Here is a 7,652-nt window from a genome sequence, read left to right on the forward strand (position 1 = left end):
TGTGGTAAGTGGTTCTGTCCTGGGTATGTTGTTGTTCAATGTCTTTACAAATGACTTGGATCAAGGAATTGAAGGGCTGTTCATCAAATTTGCAGACGACACCAAACAGGGAGAGGTAGCTAATGCTGCAGAAGACAGAATCAGAATTCAAAATGACCTTAACAGGTTGGAGCTAACAAAATGAATTTCAATAGGGACAAATGTAAGGTTCTGCACTTAGGCAGGAATAACCAATTGCACAGATATAAGATAGGGGACACCTGACTTGCCAGTGGTACATGTGAAAAGAATCTGTGGTCTTAGTAGACTACAAGCTTAACATGAGTCATCAGTGAGATGCAGTAGCAAAAAAAAAACCAAAAAAACCACACTAATCTATTCTAGGCTGCATCAACAGAAGTATGCAGATCAAGGGAAGTCACAGTTACTGCTCCAGTTCTGGGCACCACAATTTAAGAAGGATGTTGACAGGCTGGAACGTGTGCAGAGGAGAGCAACTAAGATGATCAAGGGTCTGGAAACCAAGCCTTATGAGGAATGGTTGAGAGAATTGGGTATGTTTAGCCTGGATAAGAGGAGACTGAGAAGAGATATGATAGCCATCTTCAAATATCTAAAGGGCTGTCATATGGAAGATGGAGCAAGCTTATTTTCTCCTGCTCTAGAGGGTAAGATCCAAATCAATGGCTTCAAGTTACAAGAAAGGAGATTCTGACTCAACATCAGGAAGACCTTTCTGACAGTAAGAGCTGTTAGACAGTGAAATGGACTCCCTGGGGAAGTAATGGACTCGACTTCATGGGAGGTTTTCAAGCAGAGGCTGGATGGCCATATGTCATGGATGCTTCAGTTGAGATTCCTGCATTGCAGGAGATTGGACTAGATGACCTTTGGGTATCTTCCAACTCTACAATTCTATGATTCTATGCCTCAGGCATCTTCTGCACCCAGAATGAGCTTACTGAATTGGAGTGACCACATTTCTGTACTTCAGACACTTTATAGATTTGAAAAGCTAATGCCTGCAACTAGAAATCCATAAACCGCACTTGAGAGGCAGTGTGGTGTAGTGGTTAAGAGTGGTGGACTCGTAATCTGGTGAACCGGGTTCGATTCCCCGCTCCTCCACAGGCAGCTGCTGGGTGACCTTGGGCTAGTCACACTTCTTTGAAGTCTCTCAGCCCCACTCACCTCACAGAGTGTTTGTTGTGGGGGAGGAAGGGAAAGGAGAATGTTAGCCGCTTTGAGACTCCTTCGGGTAGTGATAAAGTGGGATATCAAATCTAAACTCTTCTTCTTCTTCTTCTTCTTCTTCTTCTTCTTCTTCTTCTTCTTCTTCTTCTTCTTCTTCTTCTTCTTCTTCCTAAAATCAATTCAACAGGCATTAGGAATGCATTTAAAGAAATATTAAGTTTATAAGAGTTTTTAAAAATCCCGTTGCATTCATTTCTTTAAAAAATTGTTAAGCGTTTCAAAATAAATATGCAGCCCTGAACTTGAAAAAATAGGAGCATTTAAAGCATATCTTTACTTGGCCAGCCTTTACTGAGGTAAATAAAAAGATAAAAAATGGGATGCTCCCATCATCAGTCACTGGTTAATAGCTCCAGTTTGCAACCATTTGGTAACATGATGAGATCACTGGTTTGGCCCAATCCCCATCCTTTTCTCACTGTTGAAATAGTAACTTTCTGCCAACACTAACAAAGCTGATAGAGAAGGAAAAATCCACTCTATATATGTCTCAGTGATATCACTGTCTATTTTCCATTTGCGGAGAACAAGTGGCATTTTCCTGTAATATAGAGAGGGGGGAAATGGCAGAGCCCCAGTTTTAAGCACTTTGATGTTGAAACTTACTAGCCCTGTTCATTTCATCGAAGCAGACATGGAAACTGTACGTGCTTAGAATTAGCAATGAGGCTTACCTGGAATTAAATTCTGTACCAAACAGCAGTTCTTTTACATCATCAAGATGTTGCGGAAGGTTCTCCTACGCTCCTGGAAGAAGAAAGCTCACATCCTAGGAGCTTTAAAACTGATCTAGAGCAGTGTTTCCCAACCTTTTTTGGGCAAAGGCACACTTGTTTGATGAAAAAAATCTCGAGGCACACCACCATTACAGCCCCGTGACGTCAGCGCGCAGCATCACGCCAGGAGGGACGCACGAAAGTGTAAGTTTCAATTTTTTTCCCTCCCCCTTGCCGGGGAACCTCCAAGCTTTGGGGGTGGGGGGGAGGAGGCAGCAAAGCGAAGCAGGAAGGAAAGCACGGCTTGGCTGGGTGAGCTTTGGCAGGGAATGAGAGCCGCGAGGCGGGCGCTGCGGACGGAGGCGCTGCCCGCCGAGCTCGCAGGCAGCCAGGCAGGCAGACGGCGAGAGCCCCGCGCTGGGCGGCCTCTCCTCGCCGCCGCCGCCCCGCCTCTCGCCGCCCGACTCGCCCGCCTCCCTCCAGGCAACATCTCGCGGCACACCAGGCAACGTCTCGCGGCACACTAGTGTGCCGCGGAACAGTGGTTGGGAAACACTGATCTAGAGGATGTCCAAGAAACTGTATTCTTTGTTGGAATTCATATAGAATGGAGGTATAATCTACAGCTAGATCTAAAGAGCATGTTTGGTGTATCAGAGTAGAGAACTTCATTATGCCCCATAGGTTTTTGTTTTAATTTTCATGCATTGCACTCTAAACTTCTATATAAGGATGGACACACCTGTTAATATCAGTGTCTTGTTTTTTCACTCTTAAGTTCAGTCCCTGGATCCAGAGGTTTTAGAAAACTACTGCCCAGACTCTAATATTCCGTTCCTGATCAAGGTGATTGAGAGGGTGGTGACCAGCTAGCTTCAGTTATACCTGGAGGAAGCAGATTATCCAGCTCAGGCATGGCCAAACTTGGCCCTCCAGCTGTTTTGGGACTACAGTTCCCATCATCCCTGACCACTGGTCCTGTTAGCTAGGGATGATGGGAATTGTAGTCCTAAAACAGCTGGAGGGCCAAGTTTGGCCATGCCTGATCTAGCTCCTTGCTAATCTGGTGTGAAACCTGGTTTCAAGTACCAAAAGAGCCTTGGTTGCCCTGATTGATTACCTCTGTTGGGAGACAGAAAGTCGGACTGCGACTCTTGTTGGTATTCTTGATCTCTCAATGCCTTCTGACGCCATTGACCACAGTGTTCTTCTGGAGCGAAAATAAAAAAATTCCTTCCAGTAGCACCTTAAAGACCAACTAAGTTAGTTCTTGGTATGAGCTTTCGTGTGCATGCACACTTCTTCAGATACACACACTTCTTCAGATGCACACTTCTTCAGTGTGTATCTGAAGAAGTGTGCATGCACACGAAAGCTCATACCAAGAACTAACTTAGTTGGTCTTTAAGGTGCTACTGGAAGGAATTTTTTTATTTTGACTATGGCAGACCAACACGGCTACCTATCTACTACTGGAACTTCTGGAGCGAATCAGCAAAGTGAGAGCTGAAGTTACTTGTGTGAGTTGGGGTAAGCCTTGTGTGCACTGAGCTTTCCTCATTTGGCATTTAAAAAAATAAGAAGGGGGCGAAAGGGAGTGGGTGTCCAGGAAAATAAACTTTGCCAATCCCACCCACCATTGTACCCAATGTGTTTTGACTATACAGTGGTACCTCTGGTTACGTACTTAATTCGTTCCGGAGTTCTGTTCTTAACCTGAAACTGTTCTTAAACTTAGGTACCATTTTAGCTAATGGGGCCTCCTGCTGCTGCCGCCATGCGATTTCTGTTCTCATCTTGAAGCAAAGTTCTTAACCCGAGGTACTATTCCTGGGTTAGCGGAGTCTGTAACCTGAAACGTATGTAACCCAAGGTACCACTGTATGGGATTTTGGGTTTAGGCGTGCTCCCCGGAATGTAACCGCTTATGGGTTTACTGTCCTAGCATTATAAAGTCCTAAATCTTGGACCAAGTACTGAAGAGTGCCTCTCCCATTATTACCCATCTGTGACCCTACAAGTGGCAAGTGAGGCCTTGTTGCCCCTCAGAGCATTGTGAGTGGTGGTTCCCCATTGATGGAATTCCCTCCCTGGTGAGGTGTGCCTCTCCCCCCGAAACCACTGGCTGGGATAATGTTTATAAAGTGTTTTTTGGCAGGACTTTTTTTCAGCCAGAACATGGGCGCCATTGCCCTTATAAAAGAACACAAGGAGGCATTCACAGTGAGTTCTGGCACCTTTTTTTCTAGAAAAATAGCGCTTTTTTAAAGATTGTTTTTAGAATTCCTTAAAAATAATTTTTTTTGCATTGATGTGTTAGCCACCCCGGGGGGTGCAGGGTATAAACTGATTAAATCACCGTCATTGATACCATATAATGTAACATCTGAGTAAGCATGATTTTTGTTAGTGCAAGCATCTCTTCTCTGCAGCGTGTACAGAGCGAGAGCAGGGTGCATACTATCAAATAAAGTGATCTATGGAATAGCAAATGACACATTGATGATTGTTTGCACAGATGCAGTTGTCACTCAGCAAACCTACCGATTTATGTTAATTTAAAGCTACTGAGGACTCCTTACACAATAGGAGTTAGATCACTGTGAATAATGGACACAGGCAAGGAGTAAGTAAGGCACTTAATAGGAAGCAAACCCCATTAAATTAAATGGGTTTTGTTTGTTTTTAAGAGTAGACCTAGATCATGTGGCACTGTTTTGCCTTACAGGATTATTTTGAAAGCAAATTTCCATTTAAACATGAAAGTCAGCCTCAGTCTGCCACCTTTTCAGCTTTATGTCTTCCTTGCTCTGACACTTTTTAAAATTTTATTTTACTATCTCCTACACCTTGGTCCAGTATACCTGAAGGAGCGTCTCCACCCCCATCGTTCTGCCTGGACACTGAGGTCCAGTGCTGAGGGCCCTCTGGCGGTTCCCTCACTGTGAGAAGCAAAGCTACAGGGAACCAGGCAGAGGGCCTTTTCAGTAGTGGCACCCACCCTGTGGAACGCCCTCCCACCAGATGTCAAAGAGAAAAATAACTACCAGACTTTTAGAAGACATCTGAAGGCAGCCCTCTTTAGGGAAGCTGTTAATGTTTAACAGACCACTGTATTTTATTTATTTTTTTATAGACCACGGTATTTTAATACTTTGTTGGAAGCCACCCAGAGTGGCTGGGGAAACCCAGCCAGATGGACGGGGTATAAATAATAAATTCTATTCTATTCTACACACATCACGGAAATATATCCTTTTGGTTTTGCAACATTCTCTCACACAAGCAATTTTCATGTATTACATGTATGCAGAGCTATTGCTGCTAAGATTTTGCAATGCAGTTTTCCAGTCAAGTAATGTGTTTGAAAAATGCATATACCAGAGGAAAGTGTGCATAAATGTATATGAAAATAATATATATGGCATGCATTATTTTAGGGTGAATTATGTGTGTTTTTTCCTGTATCTGTGTAAAACAAATTTACATTCAAAAATGTTTCTATTAGGGGAACTATACAAGTTTTTGAGGACTTTTAAAAAAACCAGAAACTGTTGCAGAAATGTGAGAAACCAAAATTGGGAAGGGGGAAAAAAGTAACTGAGAGAAAGCTAACTTGACAGATTTGTCCATTTCTATCTGGAGAATGGCATATCTGAAAGTTGATTTGAAGAATGCATGTCTTCTCTGGGAAACAGATGCACACACTCTTCTTACTGCATCATGTCTGCCCATATGCACCAAATAACAAAAAATAGAGGCATCCTGTCAGTAATCATGCTGCAGCATTCTGCAGCTTCTGGATCAACTGCGAGGGAAGCCCCACACAAAGCACATTGCAGTAATCCAGCCTTGAAGTAACAAGCGCATGAATGACTGAGGACAAGTTCTCCTGGTCCAGGAATAGGTATAGCTGCCAGGGGCTGGACTGAGGAGGAATGGTGCCCCCCCCCCCCCCCCGTTCTCATGAACCTTCCTGAGAACAGATTTAGAACAGTGGTTTGCAGAAGGGCATAGTTCAGAGACTGTAGAGGGGGAAAGTTGGAAATATTGGAAGAGGAACAGCAGGAAGAAGAAACACCGGGGGGGGGGGGAGAGAGAGAGACAGCTGACAGACTCAGTGTCTTTGGAAAGCATTCCTGATCCCCCCTCTCCCAGGACCAGCTCAGAGACAGAAAGCTCAGATTAGTCAATGCAGGAGTGACGCAGAATACGGGGGATGTGGGATTTTACTTGGAGCAACGCCATTTCTAAAGAGAGACCACATTCCTTTGTCTCTTGCTGTGATCATTGAATAAACTAATTGGCAAGAACTCTTCTTTTTTAAAATCTGCTTCTTTGTTGCCACTGTTCCCCTGAAGCCTGGCAATACCTGGCAATAGCTGTCAAATCACTTGCAGTTAAAGGCACTTTTAGCCACTGAACCTCTAGTGACAACGCTGGACCCAGAAGCACCCCCAAATTTCTGGCCTGCTTCTTTAGAGGTTGCGCAGCCCCCAGTGCTGGATTTACATATAAGCTAAACAAGCTATAGCTTAGGGCCCCACTCTCTTGGGGCCCCCAAAAATAATTAAAGGGGAAAAAACCTGGATGTACATTTCCAAAATATAATACAGTGGTACCTCGGGTTACATACGCTTCAGGTTACATACGCTTCAGGTTACAGACTCTGCTAACCCAGAAATAGTACCTCGGGTTAAGAACTTTGCTTCAGGATGAGAACAGAAATCGTGCTCCGGCGGCAGCAGGAGGCCCCATTAGCTAAAGTGGTGCTTCAGGTTAAGAACAGTTTCAGGTTAAGTACGGACCTCCAGAACGAATTAAGTACTTAACCTGAGGTACCACTGTACAATTACTTTGATAAAATACATATTTTGTTATGTGCAAATGGCTTTAGATACCTAATAGATCCATAAATGACCATATAGCATATATTCAACACAAAAAACAGCGACAATTTGTTGCTGACAAAGGACAGTTGGACATATAAAGGGCCCCCTTACCTTCAGTAGCTTAGGGCGTCATCAAACCTAAATCCAGCCCTGGCAGCCCCATCCAGGATAAGCAATTGACCCATTTCTTGGACGTGGGAATAATTCACCCACAAGATTCAAGCTCAGCTTGTTTTTCTTCATCCACCTTGCCACTGCATCCAAGGCAATTGCCCAGCGACGGTCTGGCCTCTCCCGATTCAGATGTTATGGGGAAATAGAGCTGAGCGTCAGTAGCATACCGATGGCACCTTATCTTGGAACTGCTCCCATGACTGCTCCCAATGACTTAATGCAGGGGCAGAAGAAGGGGTGTGTGGTGGAGGTGGTCCACCCTGGATGTCACCACTGAGAGGGAGGGGTGACAAAATGCCGGGCAGCACTCACTGCAGCACGCCCGAGCCACGCATCTCTCCTGGGAGTGACATGGTGGCTTGGGGGCCCACAGGCTCCGTGATGCCGCCAGTGGCGTAGCGTGGGGGGTGCAGGGGAGGCCGGCCGCACCGGGCGCAACATCTGGGAGTTAGGGTTAGGGGGCGCAAATCCACGGGTTAGGGGGCGCAAATTACTTGCCTTGCCCCGGGTGCTGACAACCCACGCTACACCACTGGATGCCGCAAACGGTCTGCCCGCTGCCTCCCCCTCAGCTGTAGGGCAGCTGAGTGGAAGGAGGCAGGCAGACTCTGGAGGC

General features: G+C 45.3%; 1 long non-coding RNA gene across 1 annotated transcript; it reads right to left on the reverse strand.

Moving 5' to 3' along the window:
* Nucleotides 1–437: 437 nt before the first annotated feature.
* Nucleotides 438–7,218, reverse strand: LOC308593960. The gene is made up of 3 exons (XR_014011149.1): nt 6,974–7,218; nt 3,091–3,180; nt 438–1,363 (listed from the first exon to the last, which is right to left on the reverse strand). It is a non-coding gene; the product is annotated as an uncharacterized lncRNA (long non-coding RNA).
* Nucleotides 7,219–7,652: the final 434 nt, after the last annotated feature.

Source organism: Podarcis bocagei (genome assembly GCF_964188305.1).
Source record: "Podarcis bocagei genome assembly, chromosome: 8".
In the NCBI taxonomy this organism is placed as follows: domain Eukaryota; kingdom Metazoa; phylum Chordata; class Lepidosauria; order Squamata; family Lacertidae; genus Podarcis; species Podarcis bocagei.